Consider the following 11,420-nt stretch of genomic DNA (forward strand, 5'->3'; position numbering starts at 1 on the left):
TTAAATCTCACAATAGACCTATAATATTAGCCAGTCCTTCAATTGTAACGGTAGAACACATTTTTCAAATTTCATCAATTTTTTTGGAATTTAATCCTTATTTAGAGGACACTGAAAAATAGGAAATTACACATAGAAGTAAGAAACCACTTCAGAGAATAAGCTTCATATAGTATGTACAGCTTGGAGCTGCTCAAGTATAGTCTCTTCGTAAAAAGTGCTACAATGACAAAGCACATTTAATAGAAGACCCCTTAGTAGAGAAAGACAAACTTACACTGAACATAGTACACAAAAAAAAATGGTGTCTTTTTTGGCTGTACACCTAGAGTTAAAGGTACGGGGACTCCCAGCCTGCACTTGGGAGATACAGGCTTCAGGGGTAGTGTCTGGCACCACATTTTGATCTTCTTCCTCTACTGAGAAATACTTCTCGATCAAGTTTAATGAGCTGTTGTACACAGACTCATTTTCGTGGTTCTGCAGAGCTTCAGTCTTGTCCAAGCCTCCACATTCTTCAGTCATTATACTAAGCTTCTCAGCTTCCCCTAGATCCTCAGCAGCCTGAAAAGATATTTGTAGTAGCATCCAGAATAACAAGAATAATGTTTGTATCTTTCACAGTTAACAGGTTCATCAGTGGTTCTACTATACCACAATGTACAAGGTACACAATCTGTTCCACTCTCCCACCACTTGTATAGTTGGTCATGGCCCACATGGCTTCCTTTTGTGTCTTCAAGTCCATCTTAGAGAGAACACTGATGAGGAATGGGACTAATCCATGATGCACAACTTGCTGTATCTGGTCCTGCCAGCTGGCTGTGATACTTGATGTTGTCCACATAGCTTCCTTCTGAATGATTGTTTTGGTGTGAGTGAGCAGGCTGGGAAAGACAGCAAGCTCTCCTGCATCCATCACAATCTGAGTCTGTTCGTCTGTTCCAGTGATGATAATCCCTACGGGCTTTCAGCGTGGGAGTCATAATGGGGGAATTCTGATCCCAGAAGCTTCACCAGATGGGGCACGACTCCTGTTTTTATGACCATTTCTATGCACTCATTTGGACCCTCAGTGAGGTAGGAAATAGCTCAGCTGGTTTTTTGCTAATACTTCAAGATCACTGTGATGCAAGAGATGAACCAAAGTAGGGAAAATTCACTCAACAGCATCCAGTGGGGACTCAGGATTCCTGTTGCAGCAAAGGTTTGAAAGGGTCCACCCAGGGTTGCATAAGTAACCACCCACTAAAGATGACATAACAGGGACTGCAAGAAGAGCCAAGTGTGGGTCAATTGCACCATACTTGATAACCAAGTCTCGGAAGACTGAACCAACACCTGCAGCGTTTCCCAGTGCCCAGACAGCTTGCTCACTGGCGTGGGCGTGGGGAGAAGCCAAGAGGGAAATGAGAGCCAGGATGGCCCCTCCGTGCACCACGGCCTTGGTCTGTTCTGACGACCCAGAAGCAATGTTAGTGAGTGCCCAAGTAGACTCAAACTGGATGGGACTGCAGTCAGTTCTGCCCAGGAAGGACACAAACTTTGCAATCAAACCAGCCCGGATTATGTGGTCTACGGGAGGTTGTTTTTCACAAGAAAGCAGTTTTCTAGCAGCTTGAGTAGCTTGCAGCTGGCTTTCCAGATTATTGCTGGTTATGCCTTTGACTGTGTTATCTACAGTCCAATTCACAGTGCCCTGGTTGTTGCAGTTTTCCTGCAATGGTGAAGCAGCATCATCAGGAAGGAGCGTATGTTTCTCCTTTTCAGCATCTGGCCATCCTTCTTAGCTTTCCTCAGCTCCACACTAACTTCTATTCGCACCACCTCATTTCTGTACTGTCTTTTCCCTTGTTCTTGAATCTGTTCAGTCAGGCACTGGCGAATTAGCATTAGTATTCTTGTTGGTGGACATGGTTATGAGACAATAGAAAACACTGTGAAGTGGGAGCAGGCGGTACTGTGGGGCTCTCCGGCTTCGGGCCAGGTGCTCTCCAAAGGTACACTGTGGTGGGGACCAGAAATGGTGTGCCTGAATTTCATCAATTTTTAAGCATGAAATTTTCCAACTCAATTCATGCAACCCAATTAAATTAACATAGTAAACTTACTCAAATTCGTAAGGAATTTTTTCAAAGAATATTCAACATAACTTACATTTTGATTGCAAAGCAATAACTACGTGCAGCTTCATTGTTTTATTTACTCTTAATCATCCTAAACTAATAGCTCTACCTCCAGCCCCTCCTCAAAACTCTTTAGTTGACTATTACTAAATAAAATTCATCTTCTAAGGGGACGGGGAGATAGCTCAGTAGAATAAGTGCTTGCCTGGCAAGCACAAGGTCCTGAGTTCAGTCCCTGGTAACCCACCTCTTACACACACACACACAAAAAAAAAAAAAAATTTAAAAAAAGGAAGAGGAAGAAGAAGAAGAAGAAGAAGAAGAAGAAGAAGAAGAAGAAGAAGAAGAAGAAGAAGAAGAAGAAGAAGAAGAAGAAAGAAGAGAAACAACAGGGAAGAGGAAAAATTTGTACAAAAAAAAATAAAATCTTTCAGCTCTTGGGAGGCTGTAAACAGGTGGATCACTATGAGTTCAATCTAGTAGTGAGACCCTGAACATCCCGTAGACCCTTCCCTAAAATACAAAGAATAAATAAATAAATAAATAAATAAAAATTCATCCTCTAGTGGATTAACCAACAGTTGATCGAATTTCTTGCAGTTGTCTCAAATTATCAGTAAATTTACTGTTCTTTGGCATTCATCACTTGATAAAGCTTGCCTAAATTTAAAATTATCGATCACACATTCTTTCTGTCATTGTTTAAAAGATTGTTCTGCCCTTGCTATTACATGTGGCCAGTGAAAATCTGGATTTCAATTTCATTTTGTTTTTAATTTAAGTAACTTCACTAATTTGTTCTGTTTCCAGTGACTTTCATACTGGCAATTTTGTGCCTATTCAGTTTTAAAATTTATTTTCTTTAAAAATGATTTTTTTACTATATTTTTAATTGATTTTTTTCTTTGATATATGAAAATTTTACCTTTTCCTCATATATTATGTTTAATCACTTATTTCATTTCACATTCAATTTTTTGTTCTTTCCTTTACAAATTTGAATTACAAATTAAAACTATCCTTTCCTGATAAAAATTCTTGTTCAGAGATGTTAAATTTACAGTCAGAACTATGTTAAAGTTTTTATCTGATTAAAAGCTGTGTTGGGGGTTTAATCTCATTAACTCAATCATTTTGATTTTAAGTTTAATTTCTTTTTTAAAAGTACAATTACAGGTAAATTTTAAAAATTATAAACCTGGATTTCCTTTAATTGAAATGATTTGTTGAGATCTCATAAGTACCAATCATGATTTATAACTTTTCATTTATGCTCTGTTTCACAGAAAACTACTTAGAACAGAGTTAAAGGTTGTTAAAGACACATTCCATCCTGGATACCCAGTTTTAGGGAGATGTGTGGCTGTATTTGTTTAAGCTTTTGTCCTGTGGTCTGGCCTGCAGCTAAAGTGTCAGTCTTTCCTCATTTGATTTAATCAATTTTAACTCTGCAACTGTGCTTTCAATCTTGCCAGGCAAGCACTTATTCTGCTGAGTCATCGCCCTTGCCCCTATGCTTTCAATCTTATTGATAATAGTTTTGTTCCACCTCATGTGGGAATTCTCATGCTGTCCCCTTAGACCCACCTCACCTCATGATTTTGTTCTACAAAAATCCCTAGAAAAGACTGGCTCCTTGGCAACCCCCTTGGGTCTCCTTCCATTCCTCCATTGGACAACAGCGTTCTTTCTCCCAATAAATATATTCTGCTCTTAATCTAAAACAAATACACCAAAAATACACAAGACAAAACAACAATGAAAATCTTACTCAGTACTTTACTGTATTTACTGCAATAGTAAGTATTTTTTTCAAATATTTGAACAAAATTACATAGATATATGTAAGCAAAGGAATTAGTTTAAAATCCAACATTACTTTAAGCCCACTTGAGTCTTCCTAGGGCAACACGGATATATGGAAGATTTGAGAGATAGATTCCTATTTTCCTTTTCCACTGACAACTACATTTCCCTAATGGTATGACTATAATTTTAAAGTTATGTGTTTATTGTTTTGTTTGAATTTGCTTTCTTCAACTTACAGAGTTCATTATTTTCAGAATGTGAGGCTATTGAGGTGTCTCATAACTTTAAGATTCTCACTTTTGGGCTTCAATTTGTATTTGCATTTTTCTCTATTAGTCTTGAAAAGCCATCCTTCCCTTGCCATAGCTTCTCTTGCTAGGGAGGACTCCTCCAAGCTTGGGAATCTGCTTGCACGCTTTCCTAACTCCTTCCATTTGAATTCCTTGAAGCCAGTACTGAGTTACTTTCTACAGTCAAGTGGGTGCTGTGGTTTGGGGAGAGGGTCCTGTGCAACTCTCAGTCCTCCCTACCAGCTGCTCTCTCTTCCACCCCACCAACTACTTCCTACTTCCAAGTGACCCAGCTGATTTTTGACCTTTATTCACCAAGTTTACATACAAACTGGTAATTTTAGAAACTTTTACCATCTTTCTTAATTTTGGAAGAATGTATCTTATGCTCTTTATTTACATTCATACACATTTCCTCTATTTTTTATTTTGATATTTATTTATTTATTTATTTATTTATTTTTTTATTTATTGTATTTGGTACAGGGTCTGTACCTGAGTCTACAGGGCCTCACTACATAGATCAGATTCCTAGTGGTTCTCCTGTTTTCTGACTCCCAAGGGCTGGGATTACAGGTGCACGCCACCATGCCCAGTCTTAATCGCCATCTCAGCTCATCCTGGGGTTGGGCCAGCATATTTTGGTATTTTAAAGAGAATAAAAAATATTGTTTAAAAAGCAGAAGAACCTACTAGAAATGATACAGGTTTTCACTAAAAATAATGTGACTATCAATGGTTCCTGTATTGCATATTGTTTTCTTCAAATTAGTTGCTTAGTGATAAGAGTGCAAAGTTGGTCCAAAAATATTACAAAGAAGAGAAAAATAATTTAGGCATGAACTGTTCCTTTAAATTGGACTGCTGATTTCTACTGGTCTATATTTCCTCTCTTATGTGAATAATTATTGAAAAATATGTGAAGATACATAGTAAATAAGTTGAAATTTCTTAGGAAAATCTCCCATGTTTAATATACATTCTGTTGATGAACTTTTGCAATCATTAATATAGAACATCATAATGTTTCTAATTTTACTGTTAGGAACTTAAGGTAACAATTGTTTTTGATCTTTCAAGGTCATTCTTACGACTATTTCACTAAAAGGCCAAATATAGACTCTTCACATCCAAGAGGAGGACCTTATGTCCAAAGCACAATGAATATATTTGGTGAACACAAGTAAAAATATGTAGCTTAACTCATTTTAAAATAAATATCATATGTATTATAAATGACATGTACCATGTTTTCTGTAGAGATAATAATTTTTTAGAGATAATAATTTGAAAACGACAAAAAATGATGCCTTGCTGTTTATTCTCTCAGCATATATTTTTTTGGCTAAAGCTGAAATTAAATGAACATACATTTGGTTCATTTCACAAAGTTTTATCTAAACTTAATTAGTTATGAATCAACATATTCAAGTAAATATAAAAGAGATTTGATACTGTTTTTCTGTCTGGCTTCATTTTTCTTCAGCAGAAATCAGGACTGCCCTCATTTGACCCCTGAGGACGGTGGCTAATGGAGGTAAACACCCATTCTCCTCCCTGTCCCCTAATCACACCCAGACACATAACTAGAAGTCACAGGCCATATGCCCAATAAGGGTAGAATTGCAAAGTCAGCTCAGGAAGAAGTAATGAGTAAAGTAGATGTGTTTCACATTCTTCTCAACTTACATTTTACAGAAATGTATAGCAAGAGCTACTCAGGGTAATATAGTAACATTTTCTTTCTATAATGAAATTTTATTTGTCTAGATTGGATGAGTATGTATCCAATTTGAATGACCTGATAATCAAGGACTTATAGATGTCTAGGTCTAAATAACTAGACATGCTGAGAACTATTTCTATGGTATCCTAGGTTCAACTGAAGAAGAGTCCCGGATCTACTGCCATGATATATATCGAAAATCTTCTGAAAGTCCCCTGTAAAGGAACCTAATTACCACTTAACTATGTACTAGGGAGATAGAATTCTGCATCTGGGAAATTGTTAGCCTCATCACATACTTTAAACTCTGTGATTCATCCGACAGTGAATATAGTCCCTGATTTGTTGGCTTATAGAGTTTTAGTTAGAGCTCTTGTAATAATAAAAAAAAAAAAACTGTCTATAGGGCCTCCAGTAGATGACAAGACCTGTACAACAATAAAAAGTTCTCATAACCTCATGAGTGTTTTTTGGATTTTGTTGTGGTGAGGAGAAAATTAAAAGAATTTGACTTTGGATATTTCAAAGGAGAAAAGGAAAAACAATCTGTGTAAATAAGGATATGCAGTATAGTCCTCATTAGCTGTAAAATAGCTCTGAATTCTTTCAAAATTAGTCAAATGAAAACTTCAGTTGTGCTAGTCATCCAAGCCTCGGTATGTACTTGTAGAAAATCAGCCTGCACCTATTGATTTTGTAATTGAATTTCTCTCCATATAAATTAGCAAAGAATTCCAGAAGTAGTTCATATTTACTGTGTGAGAGAGAAGTATATTTTGATGATTAGAATTTATGATAAATCTTCTATTTTCTTTCAAAATACAGTGGTTTGTATCTAGGTGTCCCCCCAAATCTTCAAGCAGTCATTGGGAAGCTTCTAGAGTTTGTGATTAATTCCTAATTCAATGCTGGGATTCTGACTGTGAGTCTTACACTCACCCTGGCACAGATAATCTCCATTGCAATGTAAGGAGGAGAGAGTTAACCACTACCACTCCCTTTGCTCTTTGCTCTTTTCTGCTGCCATGAAAGACTGCTTTCTGCCATGTGCCTCTCTGGCTTGGAGCCAGCTGAGTATGGACTATCAATGAGCTGAATAAAACTTCCCTTCCTTAATTTGCGGTGTCAGATGTTTTGCCCCAGCAATTAGAGAAAAGTAACTGAGACAAATGAGTGGGTGATTATCCACTTGTTATTAAACATTACTCTTGTCTATTACATTAAGATACCTTGCTACTTTGAGCAGATGAGTGGGACATAGTAAATAACTTAGACACTTTGGTAAAGCAAGTATGCTCTAATGATAATAGCTCAATAATTACCCCCCCTTTTTTAAAAAAAAAAAGACTCCATCTAAGTGGCAAAGCTAAACTTTGAACTTAAGAGTGCATTCACATGAATAATTTGGGCATTTCTTAAGAGGATATTGAAGTTCAGTAGATTTTGAGGGGCTTGAGCTTGTGCATTATTACAAGCTGCTAACTAATGCCTGTTTTGGCTCCCTTGTAAAAAGAAAAGGACTAAGTCCCAAATCTTTAAAACATGTTTATACATTGTCTACCACTCACCAGTGAGAAGGAGGTACAGTGTAATTTGTATTTGGGGAGTTTGAGGACTTCTATCTATTCCCTGTTCATCTCTTTTCTTTATTGTTCTGTATTGTGTTTTTCATCTAAGAGAAAACATGCAATATTTGAGTTTGTGCATGTGATTTATTTTTCTAATATCTTTTCTCTTTTATTGATTCACCTGTGAATGCTTCAAGTTTATCTTTCTTTGTGATAGCATAGTTCTCCATTGAGTTTAATACTATATTTCCTAATCCACTCATCTATTCATGGACAGATACAGTTTCCAAGATCTAAATATTATATACTGTGCTTCTATAGATATCAGTATACATGTATCCCTGTAATAACATGATTTTGAGTCTTGGAAGATGCCTAGAAAGGAAGAGCTAGATCAAATAGAATTTCTATATTTAAATTGTTAAAAATTTCAACAATAATATACATAGTGGTCAAGCTACAGATTTCACTATTCTCAAGTATTTCAATATATAAGGTACTTGATTTCATTTATGCAATGAGCTTATTTTAGTTTATTGAAAAGATTGATTCATGGTATTGTTGCTTTCAGTTTTGTAAGACTCTTTTTTAGTCTATGTCTTGTATACAATGTAACTGCTTTGATGACAATGATAACACAGTATAAAAACTATTGGCGTTTTTTTAAGAATTTGATTATGATATTCTTTAAAGTAGAAAATCATTAAAAAGAGATATAATCAGTGCCTACAAAGTGACCGAGGCTCATTACTGGGTCATGTTGGGGAATTTTTGCTTTAATTGGATGACAGATAATATAAAAGCAGCTTCTTACCGGTTGACTTTTTCCCCCAAAGTGCCTGGGAGAGGCAACCTTACATTATGGACTGATTTGAGACCGCAGCAAATGGGGGTCCAGCAGGTTTGGTAAACGACTTCTTGGGATTCTCACAACACCTACTACTGGCACATGTCTGCTTCTGTCCTTATTCACAGTCACAACCCCATGAATCTTTCACTGTGAACAGTTGAGAGAAGATGTGGCAAAAATTCACAGATCAATTTAATATCCTGACTTTAAGAATAAATGGGCATCTGTCACATTGTCCCTTTGCCTTTCCATCCTTCAGACTTGAGGGGGAGTTTATCACTGAGAGGCATACCTGAGTCGACATGATTCTGAAAGGATCTCTGGCCACGCATTTTATGCAGTAGACAAGTAATCACATTATGATTTATGTTAAATCTCTTGCAATGTCTTTTTTGACGAGTGAGTATGGGACACAAATAAAAGAAGAATGAAAGAAGTAATACTTGTTTCTCAGAAATACAATTGAGTGTACAGATATTCTGACCTTCTTAAAATTTCACTGCCGGTTCTCCCTTTCAGAGGAGTCCATGAGAGGTCTGGTAGACAGTAAGGCTCTCTCTTTGGATGTCATCAGCTCAGCCTCCCTGGTTCTTCTATGATGGGTTTGTGAACAAAGTGGCCATGGCAATAGAGGGTGAGTTTAGATGTACGAACAAGAAATAATATTTGCCATCACAAAAATTAGGTTAACAATACCTGAATACAAAGTTTGAGAAAAAGCAGAGGCCAAATCTCAGTTCCTTGTACGTGACTACTCCCCAGCCAAACTTCTCACTCACTCTTTGTGGTGCTGATTATATTGAGCTTTCTCCTTTCAACATTTTCCATCACTTGAAGAGAATCTTCTTGTACTCTGTAGCGCAGACCCTTTCTGTCTCAATAGGAACAATTCTGCTAGAATTATGATTGCTTTCGCACTGTCATAAAATTCATATGTTTTCCAAGAGCAGATTCAATAACAAAAGAAAAACAATATACCCCTTGCTGAAATCCGCTAGCCACATGACATCTTTAAACATTTAATCACTTAACTCACACTTGGGGTAAAGGGAGATGAAAATAAACTTCAAAAAGTTAAGAGATAAATTATGACAAAGAAAGAAATGAACAGCATTCAAAAAGGAACAGAAATTTGTTTTTTACTTTGTAATATTTTATTAAACAGATACAATTAAATTTATGATCAGTGAATTGCCATTTATTCTCAAACTACTAGTATTATAAAAGAACACCTTTCAGATTTTTCTTTACGTATTTGTGTTTACTTTGGTTGAAACTTCCTTTGATTGACTTCTCAAGTCACTTAGACCAGGCCGATGATGGCATTTACAAAATGATATATAGATATACTATAAATTAAAATTCATATAAGTATTATAGCAGTGATATCTTTATTAGAGCAAAATGCAGTGTTTTGTGTGTATTGATTATTTTATATTTGTAATTACCTCTTTAGGATTCAAAAGTAAAGAGAGGTAATGGTCATCATTCATTATATAATATTACTGAAGCCGGAATTTGTTTTTTCACTTTCTGTTGGGTACATGAGACAAACTGTTGAGCTTACATTTATTATTTTGATTTTTTTCATCATTGAAACTGCTCTCAAATGTTGACCTCTCACAAGTATTACAGAATGTCCTGCAGTTATAGAAGTCTGAGCCATAATACCTACCCATAGCACATTCAATATTAATTCAAAAAATCAGCATTAGTAGTCCATAATAACAATGTTTCAGAGCAACCATGCAAAACAATTTTTGTCCCCTTCTTCCTGCAATACATTGCCATTGTTTCCATTAAGGGAGTTTGTGTATATTGTGCTATATTTCTCCAAATTCTTTGTAACTCTTTTTTACTGTGTCTATTCAAAATTTCTTTTTCCCTAAGCCGAGCAATCACTTTACTGGAGTAGTTCACTCTGCCTATTTTTCTACCTTTTCACTACATATAAGTGGCAGTTGATCTTTGCTATCAAATTTACTAGTACATTTTTGTTTTCTTAGAGAACTAAAATATTCTTTAACTTCTTTTCAAAATTGCCTTCGTTCGTTCTGCTTGATAATCAGCTCAGACACAAGTGTGACATTCTCCAACGTTTGTGAACTTCAACATTCTAAATTTAGAAACAATAAAGAAGAAGCAAAGAGCATTCCCCTTATGCTTTCTCCCTACTCTTCTCTCATGCAGGATGTCCCTCAACTCTGCCAATTACAGCACTTTTGATTTCACCTTTCTTTCTGCAGTAATCCTAACTTACATAAAAAAGTATTCTTCATTTACTTTGCTGCCTAAGAGAGGCAGAGTCTTGCTTGAGAGACTTCACTCTGCTTTCCTCCCTAGTTTGCTAGTCAGCAGGTAGCATCACAGTTTTACTCTCTCCTTGTAGATTAAATGTGCTCCCAGGGCCACAGTCCACCGTTAATGTGAACTTCACCTTTGTAGTTCCTCGTGATGCTTTACCCTTTACGTCTTTAAACACTTTTCTGTGGCACAAGCTTTTGCAATTCCTTGAAGTCTTCTTGTTTTGTGGCTCACTAACTCAGGTCATGAAGCTACCACGGGGGTTGGGCTGGGAGCTTTGACTGCAGTTTGGATGTTTCCTGAGAATGCATTTTTTTGCATTAATTGGAGGTGAAGGGAGGAACACATAGAAAAGAAGTTGAGATCTTAAATATTTGCTAATCCACTGAAATTATTTATTTATTTATTTAGTGCATATTTGAAGTCTGCTTTTGTTCCAGAAGAATAGTAATTTAAAAATTCAATGCTAGTAGCCAAAATATATGATGAAGCTAATAAATACATAGTTTATATAATGTCTCTGGGGAATCAAAAATTTACTTCAAAATGGTAGCAAACACATGTCCCTCTTCAAGAAATTTATGTAAGGCACTATTTAGGGACTATGAAACATATATAAATGTCGTGCGCGACCTCGCCAGCAAGGAAGATGCAACACACAGCTCTTCCTTCAGCAGTTTATTCAGGCCCCTTACAGCAAGCTTCTTCTTTTCCAATCCCCCAGCGCTTGGCTAATATATACTCCCG

At 36.3% G+C, this 11,420-nt stretch overlaps 1 pseudogene; it reads right to left on the minus strand.

Annotated features, from left to right (window-relative positions):
- Nucleotides 1-273: 273 nt before the first annotated feature.
- Nucleotides 274-1,915, minus strand: LOC101563538 (annotated as a pseudogene).
- Nucleotides 1,916-11,420: the final 9,505 nt, after the last annotated feature.

Source organism: Octodon degus, unplaced genomic scaffold (assembly GCF_000260255.1).
Source record: "Octodon degus isolate 3935 unplaced genomic scaffold, OctDeg1.0 scaffold00068, whole genome shotgun sequence".
Classification (NCBI taxonomy): Eukaryota; Metazoa; Chordata; class Mammalia; order Rodentia; family Octodontidae; genus Octodon; species Octodon degus.